Below are 13,981 nucleotides of genomic sequence, written 5' to 3'. Positions count from 1 at the left end.
GACCCTTTGCAGGCAGGCTGACCCGGGCCCCCTCCGACCCTTTGCAGGCAGGCTGACCTGGGCCCCCTCCGACCCTTTGCAGGCAGGCTAACGTGGGCCCCCTCTGATCCTCTGCAGGCAGGCTGACCTGGGCCCCCTCTGATCCTTTGCAGGCAGGTTGACCTGAGCCCCATCCCATCATTGGCCAGCACACTGACCTGGACCCCAGCTGATCATTCACCAGCACGCTGACCTGAACCCTAAATCCCTTGGGTCCTTGACCTCTCGCCACCTCCCTCCTGCCAGGACCCAGCCCAGGGAACATCTGACCATCTGATTTCTCTACTTTTACTCCTGGGTGGCTAAACGAAGCTAATAAACACGTCACATAAATAACCCCATAGCAAAAGCATGGTGTCCAGCCCTCCTGGCCCCTGCTAGCTGGAGACCCCAGTCCTGCCTGCTCAGAAGTAACCCGTCCCACTGCAGAGAGCACGAAAGAGTGGAGCTTGGCCCGAGGGGCAAAAGCTCCTTCTCTTCCCTTCCCTTTCTGTCCCTGCCTCCACCGAGCACCGCCCTCTGCCTCCTGTGTGCAGGGCCAGTGCCCTTCTCTACCACCCCACATCCGCCCACCCACTGCAGGCCTTGGCCTCCCTCCTACGGCGGCCGGCCCTCAGGCACTGTCACAGCCATCCAGGGCAGCGGGACTCCACGCAGGATGCCCACACTGCCCACCCAGGGCAGGCAAGCTGCCCCCCGACCCCTGCGTGGAAGAGCTGGGAGCTCCTGGCTTTGCCCAGGGTCCTGGGAACTGTTGATCCCTGTAGCGGCCCCACAAAGCTCCATTGTTCCCCCAAACAATAACAATCAGAGTTCAGGCCAGGGACAGAGGACGCCTGCGCTGCAGAGATCTCCACGGGCCCTTTCTCCACTCCCCACAGAGCCACACTCTCGCTATCCCTCCAGCTGCACAGGCCCCCCCTCCCCATCCCTCATTCCCTTCAGGACTAACCCTGGGGGTTCTGCCTGGCCAGCCTGCTCCCCTGTGGCAGGAACCCCACGCTCAGTCCTGGGAGCTGCTCCTTCTCAGAGGCGGACACTTTTCCGGCATGTCACTCAGCGGATGCCTCTGTGGGAAGGGCCAGTCCTTTTAACCCACCCCCGCCACCTTGAGACGTGACCCTGGCTCCTCTAGAGGTGACGATTCAATCAGAAAAAGTACTTCAGCTCCAGTGAGGTGCTGGGATCAGCTCAGGGGGCCCACGGGTCCTCCATTCTCAGCAGGGGCGTGTTCTGAACGCTGCTGAGGCGCCCTGCACTGACCACAGTGTCCGGCTCATGGACCCTGGCCAAGGAGGCATCGAACAGCGTGGAACCCAGCCAGCAGGTGGCACTTCCTTCCAGCAGCCCAGGAAGGACGACCCAGGCTGCCAGGAACACGAGTGCAGTCTTGAGATGGGAGAGCACCAAGGGGACCTCAGGGGAGGCCTGGCAGAGGAGGTGGCTGCCTGCAGGAAGGTCTTAGAGCTCAGAAGGCCACCAGAGAGGGGTGGTGACCTTCCCATAAGGGAACCACTGTCCCACGGGGTGGGCGATGCTGTCCCCTCCTGGTCATGGCTCTCCAGGACATTCCAGAGCAGCAACCAGCACATCCCACAGTCTGCATCCAGCAGGCGTCAGCCCACCCTGCCCAGGGCCATCGGCTGCCGTCAATGGGGCCTCTGTCTTGAGTATTTGGGTTCCTGGGTCACCCGGCATTGTATAAGGAAGGTGTCTCTCAAGATGAGGAGTCGGGGGCACAGCTTCTGCTGTGGCTGACTCTGGCTGCCACACCCAGGCTCTGTTTCTTCATCTACAAACAGGGACAATTCACCCTAGAGCCCCTTCCGTGTTGGTTGGTGAAGCCAGTGCCCAGGCCTGGTGCCAGTCCCCAGGGAGGGAGTGGTCCTCCAGCTGTGCCAGGCAGGCCTGCCCAGGGTCTGCAGGGGCAAAGCAGTGGAATTCAGAGTCCAAGAGACGGATCTGCCTGGAGGAGAGGGGGCCGTCTTCCAGAAACCTGGAGGGAAGGGAGGAGCAGCTCTGTCTGGGGACAGTGGCCACGCGTCAGAGCCTCTCTTGGAACCTCAAAAACAGGTGGTTTAAAGAACTTCTCCCTGAGTTCCACCAGAAAGTAGCAGCAGGACCACAGTCCGCTCAGCAGCAGCGTCGCCCCGCCTGCCTGTGTGAGCTCACCCACACAGTGCCCACACATGTGCTCCGCCTTCTCTGGTATCTGATGACTTTTCTGGAGAGGAGCCACGTCCAAAGCTGGGCTGCCTGGCACTCCTGGCCCAAGGCTGGGGCAGTGCCCGCTCCCTCCCACTCATCCTCATCCGTGCATAGCCATGGTCCTATGCTTGGGCCTTTCCTGGCACCTCTGACCCTGTGGCCCCGGCCCCTTCTCCCCATGGTTTGGTTTGGCGCACTTTGCCCTTCCTCTAAATTCAGCGTGGGGCTCGCCTCTTCTGGGAAGCCCTCCATGGTGCTTCCAGTCCAGCTTCATGGCTGCACCTTTGGAAGTCTCTGTCCCCGTGTTGAAATGACCCAATCCTTGTTTCCTCGATCATTTATGCCTTGAGAGGAGGAACTCAGGGGCTTCAGCTCTCTGCCGCCAGCACTGAGCACACAGTGGGCATTTGATCCTGGCCATGATGGAAGAGGGAAAATCAGACCCACCTCCCAGGGAATGAGGAGCGGGCGGCCATGATCAGAGAGATGGACGCTGGGAGGTCATCCCCACAAACAGCCTCAGTGTCAGGCAGAGCTTCCAGGGACAGATGTGTGGATTCTGCTATGATCCTGAGAAAGGAGAGGAGGAAGCAGAGGTCTGACAGCGTCACCTTAGAAAGGCCATTGGAGGGAGGGTGGGGCAGAGAGTTCCCAGGGGCTGTCCCAGCCAAGGCCAGGGCACTGCTGCGGCCTGAGCTACTGCAGGTGAGGGCAAGGGAAGTCACAAGCAGTTGTGACACTTTGTGACCACCATCATTAACTCCAGGCGGTGGTTCTGACAGCACAGACACACACTATAGCACGCCGTGCTCAGCAGGAAGAAAGCACACAGGGTCCCCGGAAACGTGAGTGATTCCCCGGGAACACATTGGGAGGGAGCCGGTCAGCTTCTGTGTGACAGTTCTTAGCACCGGATCACCCAGCGTCACAGGGTCAGGCTGTTGTCACCCTGTGAGGAGGGGAAGAGCACGGCGCCCGGCCTCAGAGCTGGTGGGCTGCAGGGCTGCTGCGTGGACCTGTGCCTTCGACATTAAAGCCCAAGCCCTTCTCCTGAGGAGTGGATCCTGGGCACGCAGAGACGGCACGCAGCTGCCCAGCCCAGCTCTCTGCCATCCGCCAGCACAGGAGCATCTCAGGTAGTCCTGGGGCTCTGGCCAACTGATGCCTCAGCATCTAGAATATGCCAGGTCATATTTGGACAGCAGATTTCCCAGCCAGCTGGAACAGATGGACCCACCCCCTTCTGACTCCCCAGCTTCCCCAAGGTCAAGAAACATCCCACACTGCTCCATTTCACCCTCATGAACCTGCTGTCTAATGCGAGAATCAGCCCCAGGCAGGAGCAGGTAAGACCGGGGCTAAGACCCTGGGACTCCAGGGCGAACAGGAGAAGCTGGAACTGAGGAACTCCTGGGCAGGCACGGCCTACCTCAGCAGAAAGGCTGGGGTCTACGCTGGCAGTGGGAAAGGGGGGCTGTGGCTGGGAGGCCGAGGGCTGGGAGCAGAGGTAAAACAGCCACCGTGCGGGGAGGGAAAGGTGGCTCAGGAAGGCAAGGATCCCTGCAGGTGGCAGGCCCAGGAGATGCAAGAGGACAGCAGTCGCCCGGCATAGGACGAGGTGGCAAAGGATCCCAGGGCTTTGGAGAGAGCCTGCGATGTCCCAGAAAGCAGGACTCGAGGGGGCCTTAGGGATGCCAGGCCCCTCACACAGAGAAGACTGAAGGCAATCGAGAGGAAGAGGCCGTCACTGGTCATCCTCTGTTCTTAGCAACCAGACAGAGGGCATCAGGGGGAAGATAAAGCCTGGACGGAGGGAGGGCCGTCGGGGGCTGCAGGAAGGCAAGGCAGGATTTAAGGGACAGCCCCATTCTGCTCAGAGAACCAGGGAGCCAGGGCCTCAGCAGGGAGTGAGCGGCAGTGGGGCCAATGGAGAGGGAAACCTAGTCACCGTGGAGCACCCAGAGGAGCAGGCAGGGTGTCCTTTGCAGCCCAGGGCGGCCGCCGGGATTGCGTGCCCTGCTTCCTGGCTCCCAGCCAACATGTTTGGCATTTCCTCTGGCAGCAGGCAGCAGCCTGAAGCATGAGTGGAAGGGAGGTGCGGGGCACTGGTGCGGAGGGGAGCGCTGCTTGTGGCTGCTGCTGCGGCTGGGACCTGTGTCCCCGCCCAAATCTCGTGTTGATGTGTCCCCGCCCAAATCTCGTGTTGAATTGTAATCCCCGGTGCTGGAGGTGGGGCCTGGTGGGAGGTGAGGGATCGTGGGGGTGGCGTACCCCCCGGGTGCTGTTCTCATGATAGTGCATGAGTCCCCACAAGACCTGGCTGTTTGAAACTGTGTGGCACCTCCCCCTCCCTCTCTCCCTTCCTCCCACTCCTGCCGTGTGAAGCGCCAGCTTCCCCTTCACCTCCCGCCATGACTGAACCAAGCACATGCCACCATGCTTCTTGTACAGTCTGCAGAGCCTCGAGCCAATTAAACCTCTTTCCTTATAAATCACCCAGTCTCAAGTATTCCTTTATAGCAGTGCGAGAATGGACTAATGCGGGTGGGGAGGGTGTGCTGGGTATGGGGGGGGATTGAATTTGGGAGGTGACATGAGGGTTGGGCACTAGTAGAGAAGGGAGCATTGGGTTGGTCTTCCATTGGTAATTTGCCAAGCCCCTGCACAAGTCCCCTGGGGAAGGGGCTGAGGGTCATATCCCAGAGCGAGGCCTGGGGTACAGAGGTGTGCTGTGGGCAGCAGGGGGGGTAATTGTGGGGGAAGCAGAGACCCTGAGGCGTGGATGGACAAGACCTTGCAAAGACTTCATAGGCCCAAGCATGACTTCCCTTCGCCTTCCTGTAGGAGCATCACCCAGCTTCTCCTCGGGAATGGCACTGCCCTGTCTGCTGGACGTGGCTCTGGGTGAACCCAAGCCACATTTGATTTTGCCACGTTTACCTGGAGGTTTCAACTCCGTGGCAGATACTTTGCCCGTGTGCCACAGAGCAGATGGTTACTCAGAGTTCGCAGAGCTGTTATGAACTTACCAAAGAACCTGATGAGCCGGAGGTAGACCAGCTGCTCGCAGGAGCATTACCAAGAGTGATGTCTCAGGATTAGCTGAGAAATACAAACACATTTTTGCAATTTAAAATTAATATTACAGCAGACATAATACAAAATAAAGCCAAAAAAACGAAAGCAAAAGTTGTTCTAGATTAAAAAACGATGACTGAAGGTTACAGTAAAAGTCATTATAGATAAAAAACTGACTGAACAGCCATCATTGCTAACATTAAAAACTATAAAAACTGAACCAGGAGAAGCTAGGAATTATCAGCAGAAAATGCACCTGACAGTAGGTAAAAATACACGTTAGATTTAAGGTCCATATTGACAGAAGAAAAATATATCGTTTTAAAATTTGGATCTGTGCAAATTATTTGAGAAATTTGGCTTTGTAGAAGTAATGGCCACAAAAGAAAACTCATTAGAGCGGAAGATTCACTTGTTGAAATTAGACTCGGGTAAGGAAGAAACAAAACAGAAGCCCACAAAAAAGTGGATGAGTCAGTTATCACCGAAAAATAAAAATGGAAACTGTTTGGTTCACTGCTCTGTGTAGAAAATCGGTCCAAGAACTAAACTGGATTCACGGAATTCACCTCAGAAAACGCTTCCTTGACAAATGTCAGCAGTTGGTTTGATTCTGATTAATGTGATGGGTCATGATCTCGGAGTCAAAAACTCCCTGGGTGAAAATGCCCACGGGTCAGAATGGCAGAGCCAGGCAGCCTCACTGCGGAGGGCCTGCAGTCACGGACCCCGCCACCCGCGGGCCTCGGGCGGGCCGTGCGTGCCAGGCTGTGCCCTCCCGGGAGTCCAGGAACGCGTGCCTGTCAAGCGCAGCCCACCACAGCCCTTCGACGAGATTTGATATTTGGACTGCGAGGAGGACTTTCCTCCTTCTGGACACGAGCTGTAAGAATCTGGACTTGAAACGTCCAGGTCTCACCGTGACAGCCAGGTGGAGACACCGGTTTAAGAGCAAAGCTGGCGCGGTTTGGATGCTTGTTCCCGCGAATCTCATGTTGAAATGCGATCCCAGTGTGGGAGGCGGGGCTGCCGCGGTGACCGGATCACAGGCGTGGATCTCTCGTGAAGGATTTAGCGCCACCCGCTTGGCGGGGAGTGGGTTCTCCCTCAGTGTGTTCCTGCAAGTTCTGGTTAAGTGTGCTGCCTCCCCCTGCCCTCCTGCCACGTGAGGCACCTGCTCCCTTCCACCTTCTGCCATTGTTGGAAGCTTCCTGGGCCCTTGCCAGAAGCAGGCCCATACCATGCTTGCTGTACACTCTGCAGAATTGTGAGCCAATTGAACCAATTTTCTTCATCAACTGTCCAGTCTCAGGTATTTCTTTATACGATGTAAAAACGGATGGACACAAAGGCCAATCCACACTGACATGGAGAGGAGAGAGGAAGACAGAGAGAAAGGAAGACAGAAATGACTGACTGTCTCAGGAGCTCTTGGCTCCAGCCGGTTCCTGGATCTGCCTAGTGGAGAAGCCAGTCAGAGTCTGGAGTGTGCAGGAGTTGACTTCTTAACCAGTGATGGACCTGGGGTCAGAGTGGAAGATGCAGGGCAAACAGCAGAGATGAAGATTCGAGAGATGCAATGTCCTGGGGAGCGCCAAGATCTGGCCACGACCATGCGCATGTTTGCTTGGGGAAGGATGAGTCCATATTTGAAGAAAGCTGAGGGGCCTGGGGCCTGGACGATGCATGTGCGGCCCACTTGGGCTTCAAAGTCGTCTTCAGCCGTGTGTGGACTTGGGTGAAAAACTTGGTGAGCCAGGCTCCAACGTTCCTGGGGCCTGTGGGGAGGGCCCGGGGGAGGCGGTCAGGAGCTCCACAGATGGCAACAGGAGGAGGAAAGGCTGGCATGCTCAGATGTGGGAAGCCCCAAAACCAGGAAAGGCCACTCACAGCCCCGGCTGTCAGAGCTCCACCAAGGTCAAATCCACCTGCCCAGTGTTGAGAGTCTGTGTCCCACCAAAATTCACGTGCTGAAGTCCCAACCTCCTGCCCCTCAGAACATGATCTGATTTGGAAGTCGAGTCACTGCCAGTGTTAGGAGTTAAGATAAGTTCACGCCGGAACACGGCGGGCTGGAGTCCCCCTAGAAGACAGACATCTGCACACGGGCAAACGGGGAGAACAGCCTGTGAAGGCGAAGGCCCGGATCAAGGGTTGCCTCTGCGGGCCCAGGAACACCGCACTGCGGCCAACCCAAGGCTGGAGAGAGGCCTGGAGCCGCAGCTGCCTCTCAGCCCCCAAAGGCACAGCCCTGCCGGTACTGTGGCCGCGGTCGTCTGGACTCCAGCACCCTGCTGTGGCTTACAGCACCCAGTGCATGGCACTCTGTGATGGCAGCACAGGGCACTCACACAGCTGTGAACCAGCTACTCCACTCTGAGGCATGTTCCCATGAGAAAGGAGCACAGGCGTCCATGCCGGGACACGTCTGTGAATGCTCACAACAGCCTTGTCCATTGTAACTCCACACTGGAAGCAATCCAAATGTCCTTACCCCACTGTTTATCCAAATGCACAATCCAACAAACCGCAGTGTATTTACACGATGAATTCTACTCAGCAACAAGAAAGAACAGGTCAGGCTGGGTGCGGTGGCTCACGCCTATAATCCCAGCACTTTTGAAGGCCAAGGCAGGCAGATCACCTGAGGTCAGGAGTTCAAGACCAACCATGGCCAACATGGTGAAACCCCATCTCAACTAAGAATACAAAAATTGGGTGGGCATGGTGGCAGGTGCCTATAATCCCAGCTACTCAGGAGGAAGGGGGAGGGAACCACTTGAACCTGGGAGGTGCAGGTTGCTGTGAGCTGAGATCGCGCCACCACTGCGCTCCAGCCTTGGCAACAAAAGCAAATCTCTGTCTCAAAACAAAACAAAAGAACAGATTACCGATTACTGGTACACACAACGTAGATGAATCTCAGAAAGCAGTATGCTGAGTGACAGGCCGACACCAGAAAATGACAAGCTGTAGATCTCAAGACAAGGAAATCCTAGCGCCGGGAAAACTCACCGCAAGGGCTGGGATCTGACGGGCAGTGGGCGCAGAGGCAAAGCGGCGGCACAGCACATCTGGAGGCTGAGAACACTCTGGGCGTCCGTGGCATGGCGACGCACTCATGGAATCTTCCACCAAAGCTGTGTCGAACCTACTGGACGTACTCGAACCTCAAGAACGCTGCTTTAGGTTTTTCAAACAGAAATACAAACAGAAGAGGTTGCTGGAGACAGTGACCTGGGGTCCGCAGCGTGGTCCACCCTGTTTTCTGTCCCATGACAAGGGTGGGGTTCCGGGGACAGCGCAGTCAGAGGTTGAGAATAAGCAGGAGGTGTCCTGGGAGCGGCAAGCTTCAGAGCCCGTCCTTCCTCCCTCCGGGCCTTCAGTCGTTACCACTGAGCACCGACTACAGCAGGCAACCTGCCAGGCACACACGTGTGCACAGGAGCAGAACCCCAGCCTGCACCTGTGTTCCAGGCAGGGAGCGGGGGGGGGACGGCATCGAGGGAAACATAGAGGTAATCCTCCGACGGTCATACAGCCTAGGAAGGAACGCAAAACGGGGTGGGAAGAGGTGACCAGAGGGGTGCCACGTCAGCTGGGTCCTTCAGGAGAGGCTCCAGGGTGAGGTGACATCCAAGTTGAATCCTGAAGACAAAGGGAACTGAGACGCACCAAGAGCACGGGGAAGCAAAACCAGGCAGGACAGCTGGAGCAGGCCCTGATAAGGTGTGCACACATCTTCAGGACACGGAGAGGAAAGAGAGACAGGCCCTGATAAGGTGCGCAGACATCTTCAGGACACAGGGTGGAAGGGGGAGACAGGCCCCAATGAGGACACGGAGAGGAAGGAGGGAGATGGTACCTGATGGGGGGCACCCACCTGTTCAGCACAGGGAGGAAGAAGCTGAGGACCCGGCACAAGGGCTGGGCCAGCATTGGGAAGGACTCTGGGTCTTTCTCTGGGTGAGATGGGAAGACTTTTGGGGCTGTGATAGGAAGGTCACTGCATGCCCTGGAGCTTCCCAGGCCCCCGGCCAGGACAGGAGATTGGGGGACGGGAGGAGAGTCAGAGGTCATTGTTGCAAGCCGGACAGGAGGTGACAGTGGCCTAGCCAGTGGGGGCCAGCCTCCCTGGTGAGTGACCAGGGCTGTCGCATGGGTCCCAAGCTCAGGAGGGTCCCGAGCTCAGGGTTAGTGCTCTGGGTTCATCCTCTCACAGAAGGATGGTGCCTGAGCCGGAGGCTGTGGGCTCAACTTCAGCCATGTCCAGCCTCAGGCCTCCATTTCCCCACTCACCCCATAGCCACTTCCAGGTGCCTTGGGTGGCATCTTGGCAAAGTGAACCTCTTGTCTACTCCCATCCAGATGCCCAGTGGGGCCTGTGGCAGGCAGGTGGCAACCCCCTGGGGCCACCTGCCTGGAGAGGGTGGTGGTGCAGGTGTGGGAGGAAAACTGACTTTCTGGCTCTGGGAAGGGCCGGGGAATGTGCTGTGTGGGCAGCAGTCAGTGGGGCCGAGAGCCTGGCCCAGCTGGCCGGGCATGTTGGGTGTTTCCTGACTGACGGCCATGCCTCCTCCCTGGGGCTGTGGTGCAGCCCGCGCTGGACTCACGTCTCCTTCACATTCCCATCACTGCCACATGGGAGCCCCCCATCACCGTGGCATCCGGTGATCGTCCTGGGAACCACGCGGCCATGCCCCAGGCCCACTCAGCATCTCTGCCTCCCCCTGCCCGGGCCTTTGGCCTGTAAGGACCCACCCACTTGAGATCTCCTTCGAGGTTCTTCCCATGTGGGGTCGAGGCAGGGCTTGGGCCATAGGCTCTGTCTCCCCTGTCCTTGGGCAGAGCAGAGGCATCATCCCCAGCAGCTCCCACCACAGGCTGCGCAGGCTTGGACGACTGTCCCCGGATTACATGTCTGAGATGGTTTCATCATCGTGAAGGGAGATGTGGGGACCCCTGAGAGGGGCTTTCTCAGTGCCTCCTGGAGCCAGGGCCTCAGGGGGAACCGGTCTTCTGCTGTCCCACGGCACGGTTCTTATTCTCCATGCCTGCGCTGGTCTCCCCCGCCCCACCTTGGGCCTGTGTCTCCCGCACGTCCCTGGGCTTGTGGCAAGGGGGAGGTTTGCTCCTGACAGCAACTAAGCCGCAGGATTTGGGCAAGGGCTGGGCCAGGCCTGGGAAAGTTGAAATGGGTTCAGCTCCCAGCTTTCCACAAGGACCCAAAAATCCCAGTGAGGCTCCCACCACCTCAGGGACCCGAGCCACCCTCTATGCCCTCCTGTCTCCCTGGGAATGCCAGACCCAGTAGGAAGAGGAAGCGCTCGCTAAGAATCCCCGCCCAAGGACGTCCGCGTATGTTATTTTACTTAAAAACCTGAACATGCTTCGTTTCTGGCAGTACTGCCCAGATAATTCATCACTTGGAACAATTCTCATCTTCATTTAATGGAAAATAAAAGACAGCCCAACCACTGGCCATAAAATCGGACAAATGTCCTGTGAGGTGAAAGGAGAGAGAGGGAAGTTTTCTTTTTTTGCTTCTTGCAACTGGGAGTCTGCCAGCTACCTTCTCCTTCATGGAAAAACTCTTCCTTATGCCAGAGAAAACCCCGGCATCAGAAGGGTGTCCCTCTAGGGAAAGGCACATCCGAGAGCCAGAGCGCCCCGCGTCTCCCGAGAGCCCGCGCTATGCGCTGCTGCCTGCCCTGAGCTCCCCAGAGCCACCGGCTGCATGGGCTCTGCGCTGATCTCCAGCTGGTTTTGAAAAGTAATGTCACTCTCTCCATGGGCACATGGCAACGTGTTCTAATCTAAGCCGACACAGGCTGTGGCCGCAGGGCCCGGGGTACAGAAGGAGGCCGCGGTCCCACTCCTCAGTACAACCTGGGAGACGGAAACGAGGGCTGCAAGTTGATTTTTCGAGAGCCAGCGCTTCTCTGATGACACCAAAGTGTTAATGGCAGTGCAGAGCGTGTTTGTCGGGGTCAGACAACCCCTGGGCTTCAAGCAGGGATGGAGGTCCTGGAAGGCGGGACAGAAGCACTGGGCTCTGCGGTCTCCGGGCCACTTCACTGTGCTATTCAGAGCACGTGTCTGCAGGGGACGTGAGGGGCAAGCACGGAAGGGTGCCGCAGGACTGAGAGCCATCCCCACCCCTCACCACAAGGGCGGGCCAGGCCTGGGCAGGGAAGGGGTCGGCTGCATGTGGTCACTCAGGGACCGCCATCATGGGTAGCCATCTGGAACTCAGAGCTTCCAAGAGCACCCTGGGCCACTGTCCCAATTGCTGGAAGAACGGATGGTCGCGGGAAGGAGCCTGGGAGGGCCTTCCGGGGCCAGGGGTGGAGGAGTCCCCAGTGGCTCCATCACACTCTCTCGGCCAGAACTCAGCCACCCAGGTCCCCACTGGAAGGGCAGTGCAGTGCAGCTGAGACTTACGGGGCCAGCGGCGGCCCACCACATTTTCCCAGAGGGGGCCTTGGAAGGGGAGAGTGAGGGGTGCGGGAGCTCCACCGCGTCGGAGGGCCGCACAGGAGAACCGAGGACACCGGCCCTGGGAAAGGGACTCGAGCACTGAGCAGCTTCAAATATCTGAAAATCGTTAGTGCTCTGACTGCCGTGGATCCAAAGGGAAGTGGAGGAAACCGGCAATGTTTGCCAAGAGCTATTTTGGGTTTCCACGAGAAACAGCAGCAAGCCAAGATCTCCTGGAGTGGAACGGCTTCACGAGGCCAGGATCTTGCTGTCCCGGACGGCCGTCGAGCCGCCAGGGCTGCTGTGGGGACCGAATCCCCCGGCCACAAAGAGGTTTCAACCTTCCAGGGTGAAAATGCTGCAAAGCAGAAGCTCTCCCCCCTCCAAACTTCGCTTTAAAAATATGTTTCCACATTTTCCTCTTTTCTAAATCCACTCTCTTCTGTCCTTTTCTAAGATCTAGGAATCCATCATCCTTCTCTGCTCAGAATACAGAGGCTGCAGGCCTGGGTCCAGCCTGCCGAAGGCACAGCCCCACACAGAGTTCCTTTCATCCCAAGTTTCTCCACCAGAACAAAACGTTAATGGGGAAAGGGGGAGTCAGCTGAAAGCCACCTACCTACCTTTCGAGTGGACAAGAGAGATTACAAAGCCATGATTGCAAGCCACTGTGAACTTTAGAAAAGTACCATTTGTTATTATGACTGAGAAATATTTTCCCACGCGGCTCACATCTGCGAATTGAGGGAGGGAGGTGGTGAGCGTGAGGGCGGGTGCGCCTGAGACCACCGGGTGGACAGTGTGGGCTGAGAGCAGCTGAGGGCTGGGCCGCTGCAACAGCCTTCAAGAAGGAGGGAGCTGCAGACCGGCAGCAGAGACCGCTGCCCAGACGCGGACTGTTCACCCGTCTCCTGCAGGGCTGGGGTGTGCCTCCAAGTGGGGAGTGGTGCTCAGCCTGCAGCTCACAGGCCCACTGGCACTCACCACATGGCAGAGGCACCTGAAGGACAGAAAGAGCCCCGGGAAGCAAGGCCCCCATTCTCCTGGGAGCTCAGCCTGGAACTCCAGTCACGGTGGCCCGGGCAGCTCCCCCCCCTCCCGGGGCCTACACCGGCTTCTTCATCTGAGAAGTGAAATGGTTGCGATGCTTGTCCCCACCACTTAGGGTTGACCTGTGGTCTAATGCAGGAGCGTGTGCAGAGCTTGGCCTCTGACGTGTGGTTACAGTCAGTCTGCACGCTAATATTAGGAGTATTGAACACATCAATCATTTGGGGTCACCTTCAGCTCCAGCTGTGCCGGCCATGCCTGCGTCTCACTGCCAAACACCGAGGGGCTAATTCCAGAGTATTTCACTCCTTAGGTAAGTGTATCCTTAAAACCACCGCTAAAATCTCCTAGTTCTAAAGAAAACCACAGACTCCTGAGCAGGCTGCCTGCAGATGGGTCAAGAAACAGCCAACCACAACATGAACTCCCTTCTGGCAACCAGGCTCCATCTTCCCTGGGCACCTGACCCCAAGCCCACCTGGTAGGGACCTGGGCTCCCAGCACTGGCCCAGCACATGCAGAGCTCATGAGGAGCACTGCACCTGTCAGGTGGCAGGGCCAGGTTGTGCTGTTGAGGTCAATGGAGGGTCCCTGCCTTCGCGAGCAGGGCCGGGCAGCTGCAGGGCGCCGTGTGCGGGGCCGGGCCAGGCCTTCTTGCATCCCCCAGCAGAGTTTGCTAGAACAGGGCTGCTGGACTAATGAGTTTTAGGGTGCTCATCTCTCCCACCATGGAGGATACATTCCTGAGCGTGTATTTAAAGCCACACGTTCCAAAGGCCAACCAGGGCTGTTTATCCAAGCCTTGCTCTCCTCAAACCACGGTTTTACACCTCCTGTTTTCCAAGCCATTTCCTATTTTCCTGCTGATATCATGAAAACATAACATTTTTCTGCACATGCTAAGTGCCTGGAGTGGCAGCCAGCTGGTCTCAAGCTGGGGAGGCCCATTAGAGGATCAATGGCCCACAGGAAACGGGCCAGGGGGCTCCTCCATGGCTGCTGCAGCTGATAATAGGTTCTGCACGTGCTCCGTGACACATGCCTCCTGGGGCCCTAAGAAACCAGCCACTGACCGCTCTGCACGTGCTCCGTGACACATGCCTCCTGGGGTCCTAAGAAACCAGCC

Source organism: Sapajus apella, unplaced genomic scaffold (assembly GCF_009761245.1).
Source record: "Sapajus apella isolate SASKATOON/1434 unplaced genomic scaffold, GSC_monkey_1.0 scaffold10, whole genome shotgun sequence".
NCBI classification, from domain to species: domain Eukaryota; kingdom Metazoa; phylum Chordata; class Mammalia; order Primates; family Cebidae; genus Sapajus; species Sapajus apella.
This window is presented reverse-complemented; position numbering follows the sequence as displayed.